Source organism: Sminthopsis crassicaudata, chromosome 2 (genome assembly GCF_048593235.1).
Source record: "Sminthopsis crassicaudata isolate SCR6 chromosome 2, ASM4859323v1, whole genome shotgun sequence".
NCBI lineage: Eukaryota > Metazoa > Chordata > Mammalia > Dasyuromorphia > Dasyuridae > Sminthopsis > Sminthopsis crassicaudata.
Genome location: NC_133618.1, coordinates 220839371 through 220853103, shown reverse-complemented (window position 1 = coordinate 220853103; position 13733 = coordinate 220839371). Strand labels below are relative to the sequence as shown.

The following is a 13733-nucleotide window of genomic DNA, read 5'->3' as shown; positions in this document are numbered from 1 at the left end:
AAAAAAAAAAAAAAAAAAAAATGAGAATTATCATACTTATAGCCTAGTTGGCATAGTGAGCTCTAGTTCTAGTCCTGGAATTATGAGTTTGAATCCCTCCCCATGAACTTACTAGTTGCAATATCCTGGGCAAATCAATTAACCTCAGTCTGTCTCAGTTTCCTTATATGTAAAATGGGGCTAATCTACCTTTCAAGATTGTTGTAGGGATCAAAAGAGATTATATTTATAAAATGCTTAACGTGGTGCCTAGTGCTTATAGGCTCTTAACAAATGCTTGTTTCAAATTTGGAACGCAAGGGTTTACAAGAATGAATGTTAAAAATTATCTTTGCGTGTGTTTTTAAAATAAAATCTTGTTGAAAATATAAAACTTGTTTCTTTCCTTTCTTATAACATTTAATACTAGTGATCATTGTCATTATTGTTATCATTGCACTGCTAGCAAGTTCAGCCTCCATAAAAGTCCAACTGTAGTGACTTGTGGCATGGAGATTTAAAGGGCTCTGTGTTTATATGTATTTGTATATATGTGTGCATGCATGTGCACACACTTGCAGTGCAAGCTCAGGCATATTGTAGCATGCTAGAAAGGCTTCAAATAATGGCCCTAGGAATAGATCAGTTCTATTTTCCTGGGACCAGCCTTGCTGATCACAGGGCAACACCTCACCAGCAAGTTGATCACATTTGGTAATGAAGTGGTTTTTTGGTCAAAGCAACTTTTGAAACGGGGAAAAAGGAAATATGATCCTTGGTCCTATGTGATCTGTAAGGTGGAGAGGAAGGGATAAAGTATAAGTTTTTAGGCTGCCCAATGAACTTTGATTTTGATTGTCAGTACTCTAAATGGGAAATCCTTGTCTAGTGATATTGCTGAAGTAGCTGAATCATATCAGTTGAGCTTTTTGCTCTGTAGTAAACCAAAAGAAGGGAGGCAATTAAATGATTAGTGGATAGCACATGGAGCTTAGAATTAGAAAGACCCAAATTTAAATCCAGCCTCAGACACTGACACTTTTACCTCTCAGTGGTAAATATCTAGAATTTCTTTGCTAAGAAAACTCCAAATTGCATTACAGAGTCAGACGTGACTGAACCACAACAACAAAGTAAAGTTACAGTGAAAGAATGCCTTACAGTACTCCTTACAGAGGCTGAGTTAATGGAGCAAGTTTTATCATCTACTCAAAGCATCTGATGCTTTTATACTAATAATAAAGTATTTGTAAAAATATCACTCACCATGAAAATAATTGCAGTTATTGGAACTGTGTTCCAAAAGTCACTAAATTGTTCATACCTTTTGATCCAGTCATATCAATATGAAGCCAAGGATACAAAGAAAGAAGAAAAGGAGCCAGTCAGACACGAATATTTATATCAGCTCCTTTTGTAGTAGCTGAGAACTGAAAGCTAAGGAGGTGCCTATCTATTGGGAAATGGCTAAGCAAATTATGATATATAAATGTAATGGAACATTGTGTGCAATACAAAATTAAGAAATGGACAATTTCAAAGAAAACGGAGAAGATCACTGTAAACTGATGCAGAATGAAGTGAGCGGAACTGGAACAAATTGTACAATGTCAAGAACATTATGAAGGAAAACAGCTCTGAACATTTTTATCTGGCTATCCCTCATTCCTGGAGTGCTATCTCTCTTTAACTCCACCTACTGGCTTCCCTGATTTTGTTAAGTCCCCCTTTCTTCTATGAGAAATCTTTTCTAATCCCTCTTAAAACAAGGAAGGAAGGAAGGAAGGAAGAATTGGAAAGCTCTGAATATAGTAAACATCAAACAACATCAAAAAGAATTGAAAGACTTATTAGGGACATGAGAGTTATTCCTGAATCAGTTCTCTGTGTACCTCAGACTATGATCAATCAATTAATATTTATTTATCACTTACTATATGCCAATGGCTATACTAAATGCTAAGGATACAAAAAGAAGGAAAAATAGCCTCTGCTTTCAAAGAGCTAACGATCCAATGGGAAAGTGACAAATATACATGTGCAAATTAGTTATGTAAGGAATAAATAAGAAGTTATTAACACAGGAAAGGCACTAGTTTTTAGAGGGGTTAGGAAAAACTTTTCATAGAAGAGAGGGGGACTTAAAATCAGGTAAGCCAGTAGGCAGAGTTGAGGAGAAATAACACTCCAGGCATGAGGGACAGCCAGAGAAAATGTCAGGAGACAAGAGATGGAGTTTCTTGTTCATTGAACAGACTAGAGGCTAGGATCAATAGCTATCAGAGTATCTGTCAGGGTATGAGGTATAAGAAAACTGAAAAATAACTAGGGAGAGGCACTAGGTTCTAAAGGGCTTTATTGCCAAAGCAGAGGATTTTGTATTTGATCCCAGAGACAACAGATAGCTACTGGAGTGTTTTGATTAAGAAGTTGACGTGATTGGACCTGCCCATTAAAAAAAATCACCTTGGTGGCTGAATGGAGAATGAATTGGAGTAAGAAACTTGGAGCAGGCAGACCTACCAGCAGACTGTTACAGTAATCAAGGTGTGAGGTGATGACAGCTTGTACTAGAGTGGTGACCTTGTCAAAGGAGAGTAGGGGGCTTTTTTGAGAGACATTCCAAACGTGAGATTAATAGGTTTGGGGAACAGATTGGATATGGGAGATGAGAGATAATGAGGAGTCATTATTTCTTGGCTTGAGGAGTCAAGGATGCCTCTTAGATATGAGCTGTCAATATATCAACAGGTAGGTAGTACAGTGAATAATAGAGTGCCAAGAATTCTGGAATCAGGAATTCAACTCTGACCTCAGACACTTATTAGCTGTATGACCCTGTGCAAATTACTTCACCTGTTTGCCTCAATGTCCTCATTTACAAAATAAGCTGGAGAAGGAAATGACAAACCACTGTAGCATTTTTGCCAAGAAAACCCCCAAAGAGGTCACAAAGTCAGCCGCCACTGAAAATGACTGAACAGCAGCAGCATATCAACACTAACATCAGAATTGAGTAATAAATAACAGTATTCAGAAAAAGATGTGACCTATAGTTGAGTGTAACTCTGAAATATTTAAACAAGCTATTGAAAATAAAAAATGAGAAATGGAAAAAAGACATGGGATTGACATTGATTATAATAATTTCATTTAGAAGTTAATTGCTACAAGTAAAACAAAAGGGCTTCAAAAGGACATGAGTCAACAATATTTGACCTACTTGCCAAACTAAAAGTGATGGGGATGCCAAAGGTAGCAATAGTTTACAATATAATATCTGTAAAATATTTCAAAAGAATCATGGTAGACAATTATAAGTACAGTTTTCTCATAGAGCAGAGAAAACCAGTAGAGGGAACAATCACTTTAAAATCTTGGTGAGATATACCATTAAACAAAGTCATTGTATAATTATTATACATATCCTTTCTCATAGTTTCTTTCATATTTTTCCTGCTTTAGTTACTTTAACAGAAAGGAGGAGAAAGCTTAGGTCTCTTCTTCAGTCATGGGTCTAATTCACAACAAAAATTCAGAAGAAAAGGACATCAGAAAAATGTATTTTAGGAAGAAATCCAGATATTCCAAGAATGATTCATCAGAAAGGCATTGGTGCCACACAAAAATGATACCTACATAGGGATTCATCTGTTGTTGATTTATCGGAAAAATTTTGTAATTTGTGTCAGGAACAACAAAACTTATTCCTCTTACTTTCTACTCCTCTGGTGTGACCTGACTAGTTTGTTTGGAAGAAAGCGGTGAAGGAATTTTAAATATGTCATTTTGTCCCGTGATGGGATAAAATGACCATGGGAGAGGAGGGTGAAACTAAAGCAAAGTTAAAAAAGATTTATATCTGGCATAAAGACTCAATATACCTGCTCTACTCCCCATCCCTGTTTGATGAATGATCAAAAGTTAACTGCAAATGAACAATCTAGCTACATGTAGGTTCAATTTTCAGTTCATGCATCAGATATATTAAAATTCCTTTTCCAGCTCAGTGCAAGCAAAGTTTTGTTTTGTGTATAAGTTTATGGTGAGTTTTTTTTTTGTTTGTTTTTGAGGTTTAGTGAATACTTGGGATGAGGATACTTGGGCTCTGGACTTAACTTGTTGCATAGTTGTGTGAGTTATTTACTTGGAAGCGTTTTTACCTTGCATTCAATGAGTTTTTATTTTATTTTCCTAGCTCTACCAAGGGGTAAATGCAAAGTCTCATATTTGGGATTAAGGAATCAATTTTACAAATTGTAGTATTTTATTCCATTTTGGTCATCACATTTAAGGAAGGATACTGACAAACTGGAGTAATCAAAATGATAAGGGCATTGGAAATTACATTTATAATGTAAAATTTACTTAAAGAACTAATTACTATGGGGAAAAAAAGAAGAAAAGGGGCTGGGAGGAACATGAAAAGCATCACAGTACACTGGGGAGAGCTTAGGATTTGAATTCAGAGCCCCAGAGTTTGAAAACCAGTATTGAAGCCTTTCTTTCTCTAATTACTTCCAACTTTACCTTATGTCAGAGTTGTCTGAATAAAATGAGGCATTGTGGGCAGATTTCTTTCAGGCACCCCTCTCGTCCCCCTGCCATGACAGAAAGATGTAGATTTGAATCCCAGTTTTGCTATTTACCATCTGTGTATACTTGAGTATCTCACTTAAGCTTTTCAGAGTTTAGTGTCGGCTTCTGTAACATGGGAGCGTAAGAATACTTCCCTGGGTGTCTGTGAGGACCAAATGAGATAATGTAATAGATAGTACTTGGGGGATATGTCAATAAAAACATTTCTAGACTTCATGCATCTGGGCCTTTGTTGGCAAGAATATTTTCTCTATACTTTAGGAGGAGTTTTACTGAGTTATTCTGGCCAAAAATCCATCACCTCAAGGCAAACCTAGTGATGAGTCTCTTTACATTTTACTAGGCTGTCTCAGATGCCAAGCACACGTTTGTTTCCAGGTCTACACTTGAAGGCTTTGTAGTTTGGGTGAGCCTGTCAGAGCCTGTGTTTTGTTGGTATAGCTCTTGGGAGCCCAGGTCCCCTTTACTCCTAATGAAAATTCTGATGAAGACATTAATAGAGGTGTGCAAATGAGCTATTATTAATTAACTAAACTTTTAATAACCACTTTAAAGATTGGTTCAGAACAGTCTCCATTTACCAGAATTGCCTGGAATTTTTTATTGCATGGAATTTTCACCAGTTTATCATCTGTGATCCAAGGAAAGTCACACAATATTATAGCCTTTTATTGCATTTACCTTTTTCTTTCCACTGCCTTCAGTTTTTGGGTTCCCCACTTCCTCTCTTTGAAGCACCTAGTATTATCCTCTTGCCTACCTGCTCCTTCCCTGTGCCCAGCTAAATCTTACTCTATCTGTGTGAATTTTAGGCAAGTATAGTCCTTTCCTCTAAATAACTTTCATTCAAATATTTATCCCCCTTGTTGTTGTTCTACTTCTTTTTTGGGAAAAGAGTTATATGTGGTTAAAGAAGTTTTAAAAGTGGTGGTAGTTTTTTTTTTTTTGGGGGGGGGGGTTGTTTTTTGTTCTTATGTTGTTGGGGAATGGAGAATGACACATATTCCCTGAACCCTTGGTTTCTTTGTGTTTATATTTGTTTTAAAGCATAGAAGAAGCATAAAATGAGAATGAGAGCTCAGTGACCCTCTAGCTGTCCTTTTGTGGAAAGCTGCAAAATTGTATTTGGTAGATTTATTTTGCATTCCCAGGCCTCTGAATTTTTATGCTCCATGAGGAAAAGGCAGAGGTAATTTGTAAGACAATCACTAGACAAAAATCGAGAGCAACCAGTCGTAACGCAGCATAATTATTTCTATGTAATGACTTCTCCTTGATTCGGTCCAGAACAAGGACTGTAATTTTTATCTGTCACAGGAAAGTTGGCTATTCGGGAACCCCTGTGGTTTAGTGATGGAGCTTCTAGGAAATTTGCATTTCGAGTTAATCTTGTGTTCCCAAGAAGCTGAGGAGAACAGGTTAGCTAAGTTCTTTTTGATGATGGGAGCTTTTTCCTGCTTAGAATTGTTCACTTTCAAATCCCAAAACCTTCATTGGTGACAGAGTCAAATTCTCTGATTTTCCAAGAGGAGGAAACTGAGGTCTAGAGGGGAAAGGAGATTAATCAAGTCACAAAATTAAATAGCAGCAGAGCTGAGGGCTGGTAGCCAAGTGTCTTGATTTAGTTTAGCATCATAAAATTTAACAGTTAGAGGAAACTCCTAGACGCCACCTTCACGATGACAAACTAAGACAAACTCTTCACTATAAATAACATTCCCCACAAATGGTCAACCATCCTCTGCTTGAAGATTCCAAATTCAGTGAAGTTACACAGCCAGTAGATATCAAAGGTAGGATTTGGATCCAGATTTTTATTGTTGTTTTGGAGGCAGTCAGGGTTAAGTGACTTGCCCTGGATCACACAGCTAATAGGTATCTGAGATAACATTTGACTCTAAGGCCAGAAAAGGGTTTTTTTGTTTTTGTTTTTGACCAAAAAGTGGTTCCTAATAATGATTAAGGCCTTGTCCCTGAAGAACAACTTAATGTAAACTCTACACAAAGCCAACCTATATTGGAATTTAGTTGTCATAATTAGGTCCATGAAAGACAATGCATTAATAGATAAGTAAGCCAGTCTTAAGGTCTGGAAGTCATGGGTTTATGTCCCAACTCTAAATTTACTGACTGTGTGACCTTGGGGCGAGGCATTCAATCTCATAAGCACCCCACTCCATGCTCCAAGACTGTAATACTAGAAAGTATTACAGCATCCCATTTTCTTTCCTGTCTGCACTGAACATTTAATTTGGCAACATTACTAGAGAATCAAGAACTTGTGTGTGTATAGTTTCCCTTCAATGAGCCCCCTTTTTTTTCTTTCTTAGTTCTTTATGAATTCAAATTCTAATATATTTTAAGGTGAGTTCTGTTTTTGTGATTATTATACTTAGGGGGAAAGAAAAGGATTTATTTATACAGCACCTACTATGTGCCTAGCACTGTGCTAAGTGCTTTTTGATCTGTCATTTATTTGATCCTCATAATAATTCTGTGGCAAACATGTCGGCCACAGGCTTTATGCTTTTGAAAGAATAATTTAATTTAATAAACATTTCTTAAGTGACTTCTTGTTATAGTTGCTGCTACTTAGCTGTTTTAGTCATATCCAATTCTTCATGATCCCAATTTAGGTTTTCTTTGAAAAAATGGTTTGCCATTTCCTTCTCCATTTTACAGATGGGACAACTGAGGCAAACAGGGTTAAGAGACTTGCCCAGGGTCACACAGCTAGGAAGCATCTGAGGCCAGATTTGAAGTCTGGAAGATAAGTCTTCCTAACTCCCTGCCCAACACTCTGTGTACTATAGCAACACCCAGCAGCTCTTATTAAGTGCCTACCATATGCAAGGCACTCAGCCAAGCTAAGAGCAGCCTGGACAGACCCAGAAGGGCTCATCACTAGAAGGTGGTTCATTGGGAGCATTTCTATTGCTGAGAAAATTCATGGAGATTATTTATTAAGGAATTGAAGGTAGGGCTGCAATTTGTAATATGGAAGGAACCCCCTCCATGATGGCAGAGGTTCTTGGAGCATGGAAGTTTGAGTAAGGGTTTTGGTGGCTGGTATAAAGATCTTCCTGAGGATTCCTAGTGACATGGTCTGTGCATATCACCAAGCAGAGCTCTATGCAGAGTGAGGGAAAGGAGCCAGTGGTTCAACCCCTAATGCTGAAACTGAGAATTTAAGTGAGGAATTTTTTAAAAGGAATCCTTCTTATAAACAAGTATGCTCTCTGAGAGGAGGTATGAAGAGATATTTGGGCTTTCTAGTCCTGGCTTTGATTCCAGCTGGTGTAGTGCTTGGACAGATCAGAATCAGAAAATCTTCAAGTTGGAGATTTACAATTCATCTACTCCAGTTGTTATTTGAATAGGAATTCCCTCTACTAAATCTCATTAAGTGTTTGTCTATCTTTGGTCTGGTGACCTTCCAGAAAGAAGAATCCGCTCCTTGCCAAGGCAGCCATTGCATTTTTAGAGAGCTGAAATTGTGAAGAAATTGTTCCTTTCCTTGAACTAAAATCTGTCTCTCTGCATCTTCTACCACTGTTCTTAGTTCTGCTTACTGGAACCAAGTAAAAAATGAACGTACTCTTCTTACTTGACAGGGCCTGGAAGAGTTGAAGATTTGTTGTTATTCAGTCTTTTCAGTCATACCTACTCTCTATGATCCCAGTTGGGGTTTTCTTGGTAAAAGGCACTGAACTTTCCTTCTCCAGCCTATTTTACAAATGAGGAAACTGAGGCAAACAAGGTTAAGTGACTTGAGGAATCTACAAAATTTTCTCTTCTAGTCATACTTCCTTCAACTGATAAGAGAGATTTTGATGTCCTTTGTTATCATTTTGGCTTTTCTCTGCATCTTCTCACAAATGATTTAACATTTCTGGAACTCAGTTATCTTATCTATAAAAGGGAGGAAATCATATTTGCTTGGCCTGCCTCTGCGAATTTTTAGGTGAATCATCTGAGATAGTTTGTAAAAGTATTTCACAAATTCGAGATGTTATATACACACAAGAGAGATTATTGTTAGCTTTAATTTACGTTGAAGAATTTTGAAAGGTATTAAATATAATACAAATGTAAAGTTCAGTTACTCTGGGAATGGCTACATAATAACAACTGACTGCACATTTATCATTTGAATCTCATGATAATCCTGTGAGGTAAATCCCACCAATATTATTATCCATGTTTAACAAGTGAGAAGATGGAGGCCCCAAGATGAAAATCATAATCTTATGTTCTGCACCTTTGGCTAAGAATATGTCAAGTTTCTTTACCTTATTGTGCTCTGTATTCTTTCTTGGCTCATCTCATCAGTTTTTATGAGTTCAACTAATATCTCTGTGCAAATTATTCCCAAATCTATTCTTTCTCCTTAGTCGCAGTATATACATTCTCCCTGCTAGACATGTGCACTTGTCAAAGCTGTGTGTGTTTGTGTGTGTGATTTGTGATTAACTGACTTGCCCAGGGTCACACAGCTAGTAAATATCAAAATATCTGAGGATAGATTTGAACTCAAATTTCCTGACTCCAGTCCAGTGCTCTATTCACTCTGCCACCTCGCTGCCCTCAAAGCTATTTTCATAATAGTATTAGTTTGGATGTTGGCAGATATAACCTCCATTAAAAAAAATCTTTGGGGGGTGTCCTCAATAATTTTTAAATTCAATAGTATTTTATTTTTCTAATTACATGTAAAGATAGTTTTCAAATTCCATTTTTGTATGATTTTGACTTCCAGATTCATTTTTCTTCCTCCTCCTTTTATCTCTCTTCTCCCCAAGAAAGCAAATAACCTGATATAGATTATATATGCACAGTCATTTTAAGCATATTTTCATATTAGTCATTTTGTGAAAGAAAAATCAGAACAAAAGAAGAAAACCACAAGAAAGAAAAAGTAAATTTAAAAAGAGGGGGGTGATAATAGTATGCTTCAGTGCTCATTCAGTCTCCATAGTTCTCTCTCTGGTTGCAGATGGCATTTTCTTTTTTAAGCTTTTTATTTTCAAAACATATGCATGGATAATTTTTCAATATTGACCTTTGCATAGCCTTGTGTTTCCTATTTTGCCTTCTTCCCATCCACCCCCTCCCTTAGATGGCAATCAATTCAATATATGTTATACATGTTAAAATAGATGTTAAATCCAATATGTGTAAACATATTTATACAATTCTCTTGCTGCACAAGAAAAATCAGATCAAAAAGAAAGAAAATGAGTAAGAAAAAAAAATGCAAGCAAACAACAACAAAAAGAGTAAGAATGTTATGTTGTAATCTACATTCAGTTCCCACAGTTTCTCTCTGGGTGTAGATGGTCCTCTTCATCACAAGATCATTGGAACTGGCATCAATCAACAGATGGCATTTTCTATCCCAAGTTAATCTTCAGCAATTTTTAAGGGTGTAAAGAGGTCTCAAGCTTCAGAAGTTTGGGAATTGTTTTTTCTGAACAAACTGACCCACCAGTATTCTCAGTTCCTAATTCTGAATCTTTTCAAAGACTGTCCCGCAAACCAGGAATACTAATAAAAATCAGCATTTAACTTTCAAAGCTATCTTGCTTATCCCATTCTAGCCCTCTTCTCCTTTGGGATAAGGATTCCTATCAATAATTTTCTCCTTACCCACTGAAAAAAAAAAGAAAAAAAAAACTTTTGCACCAAATATGCATGAATAAACACATGAAAAAATCATCCTTCCTCATCCTATGTCCAAAAAAGTAAGTTTAATTGTGTATCTTGAGTCCATTATGTTTCTTTCAGCAGATAAGTGCCTGCTTCATCTTTAGCACTCGAATCTTGATTGGTCATTCTATTGTATTGTTCAGTCTTAGCAATCTACCCAATCTGATTCATTTTACAAAGAAGAAAATGGGCTCAGGAAAATTACGTGGCATACCCAGTGCCACACATATGGCAAGTAAGAGAGTTATCTCCTCCCTGTTCCCTACCTATCCTCAGACTCCTATCTCCTAGTATATGGGAATTCTATATCAACTCTCATTCCTTCCAGTTCAGAGCACTTGGCTTGTAGAATTCAGAGCAGAATTTCAGCCTGTGTTTATTCATTACTATCAATATAATTTGCTGCATGTATGTTTTAAGCTTTTAATACCTTCCTAAGGGAATGAGGCCATTAAGCAGAAAGAAAAGAAACCCTATTGCCATTCTTCAGGTACATTCTTTTCCCTGCTGGATGCAGAGTTAATTAAAAGAAAACATTCAAGGGCTGGGATAGGTGATCTTCTATCCCTTTATCCCTAATACTGGGCCTTGGGAAAGGAATGGGGTTTGAGGTTCATACTTTTATCAACAAATCCTTTTTGGGTGTTTATTTTATGCAAGGATTTCTTCTGAATGTATTTTTGAGGGTTTTTTTTTATTCTGTTCTTTCTAATTCTTTGTGACCTCATTTAGAATTTTCTTGACAAAGACACTAGAGTGATTTGCCATTTCTTTCTCCAGTTCATTTTACAGATGAGGAACCTGAGGGAAAAGGGATTAGTTGGATTTGCCCAGGGTCACACAGCTATTGTCTGAGACAGTATTTGCACTCAGAAAGATGAGACTTTCTGACTTCAGGACCTGTGTTCTATCCACTGAACCACTTAGCAACCCTCTGAATGTACGGGGAGAAGGAAAAGAGGAAGAAAATCACATCTGAGTTTCACCCTTTTAAGAAATTTACAAACCATGTTTTTCATGACAGCACATGCCTAGTGTATGTCAAATTGTTTGCCTTCTCAATGCCTTCTCAATATAAGGGACAGAGGGAGTAAGAGAATTTCAAACTCAATTTTTTTTTAAATGTTAAAAAATGTTGGGGCAGCTAGGTGCTGCAGTGGATAGAGCACCAGCCCTGAAGTCAGGAGGACCTGAGTTCAAATATGGTCTCAGACACTTAACACTTTCTAGCTATGTGACCCTGGCAAGTCACTTAACCCCAATTGCCTCAAGGGAAAAAAAAAGTTTACATATAATTGAAAAAAATAAAACATTTAAAGTATGTGAGAGAGAAAGAAAAAGAAGAGAAAGAGGGAAGAAGAAAGGGGGGAGGAGAGAGAGAGGAAAAACTAACTTATGAAATACTTAAGGAGTTGAATGTAGAGTACTAAACCTGGAGTCAAGAAGATCTGAATTCAAATGTAGCCTCTGGTACTTAACAAGATATGATTGTGGATAAGTCATAAAGCCTCTATTTACCCATCTATAAAATAGGAATATCAATATCCCTTACCTCCCAGGGTTGTGGTGAAGCTCAAATGAGACATTTGTAATGTGCTTGGCATAATGCCTGGTAAAAAAGTAAGGGCATTATAAACAATAAATATTAACACTGAAATGAGTCAGAAAGACTGGATTGGAATCCTTCCTTTTTAATTTAGAAAAATCACCTCTGGATTTCAGTCTCTTCCTTGGTAAAATGAGGCATTTGGACTAGGTTAGGGGGTTTTTACCTGGGATCCATGATTTTTTTTTTTGAAATACAGTTATACTTTGATAGTCAACACAATTAATTTTATTTGTAATATTTTATATTTTATCTTCTGTATTTAGAAACATGATTCTGAGAAGGACCCATTGTTTTCATTAGAGTGCCATGCTATCTATAAAATAAAGATGAATAAAGAACCCTTGGACTAGATTATCTCTAAGGTCCTTTCTAGGTCTCCCACTAGAATGTAGCAAGCTTAATAAATTTATAATACTACAAGGCAGAATGGTCAATTCTGTGAATGAGGCAAAAAGGAAATGCTATGAGAGTTCACGGTATTGTCAAGGCAGGCAGAGGTAAAGTGCCTTGTCCAGGATCACCCAGCTTGAAATTAAGCTTTTGAGATCACACTTGAACTCGGGACTTTGTGACTGCACAAAGTTCCATCCATTGCACTATCTTGTGGCCCCAGAGCTCAGGTTGTTTTTTTCTTGGTAACTCCATTAACGGGGTTGCACTTGATCCACTCTCCCCACTCTCCTTCTCCCACCCACCACCTTCCTTGTTACTATGCAGGGCACTTTCAGAAGATGAGGCTGGCTGCTCCTTTTCTCAGAAGGCAGCTTCTGATCACAGCCTGCCCGAGCCACCTACTAGAAATATCTAGCAATTAAAAGCTTGGGCTTTGGCCAAGAACTGTGATTTTTATTTATTTCAGTATAGGGTGGCAAAGTCTCCACAGCTAGCAGGCTGAATAAAAAGCAAGCCGACTCAAAAAGAAGTTTGCAGCCTGGTATACACACTTGGGGCTTCCACTCCAGAGCCTTGTTAAGCCTTCATTGACGGGTGAATGACAGCAGGTATCTGTCTTCTCTTTCAGGGGCATGGTCTAGCGGTCTGGCCTTAAGAGTTGGAGTCTGGGTGCCTGGAAATTTTCACCTTAATTCTGACTCTGAATTCTGCTGGACTTGGGTAAGTTATTTTATAAGGACTGGATTTGGATGAGTAGAAGGGTCGAGTAGAGAGGGGAAGAGTGGAGATAAAGAGTTTAAATTTGATGACAATTCAGCTTCTTTTCAGCTCTGAATCTATGATCTTATGTCCCAGTGAAAAGTGGAGATGGAATAACATCTAAAGAAAATTGTATTCCCCTTTTCTAGGAAAATAGGCAAAATAATCATAATAATATCAAAAGTCCCTTACATTAGTCCAACAGAATGTTTTCTTGGACTGTGAAGTAGACAAGGCAGGTGCTATTGCTTCTGTTTTACAGATAAGGAGACTGATTCTCAGAGATTTGAAATGATTTGTCCTAGATCCAGTTGGTAGGGTGGGAAGAGAATTAGCTCTAGTACAAATTCTGCCTCTGACACTTAGCCTTTTTGAGCCTCAGTTTGCTCATCTGTGAAATGTTGGTATTGCCCTAGAGGATGTCTGAAGTCTCTTTGAGTTCTAAATCTACTACACTATGATTACATGAGCAGTAAGTAGCAACATCAGGATTGGTGCCCAGATCCATCCCACAATAATGTCTCTTTCCTTCTCCAAGATACTAAGTGGCCACAGGCCTGTTAGAAAAAGTTGTCAGTATCAGATTCTCTCTCTGAATTCCCTGGGATTTACTGGACCCTTTTCCCTTAGGCAGCTAGCTGGCACAGTGGAGATAGAGTGCTACATCAAAAGTCAGAAAGGCATG

At 37.3% G+C, this 13733-nt stretch overlaps 1 protein-coding gene across 5 annotated transcripts in view; it reads left to right on the top strand.

Moving 5' to 3' along the window:
• HPCAL1 (hippocalcin like 1) overlaps positions 1–13733 on the top strand; it is a 175292-nt gene that overhangs the window by 115418 nt on the left and 46141 nt on the right. For all 5 annotated transcript variants that reach the window (XM_074288249.1, XM_074288248.1, XM_074288250.1 and 2 more), the window contains one exon: positions 12918–13009. The gene's annotated coding sequence lies outside the window, so the exon portion shown is untranslated. The remainder of the gene's footprint in view (positions 1–12917; positions 13010–13733) is intronic.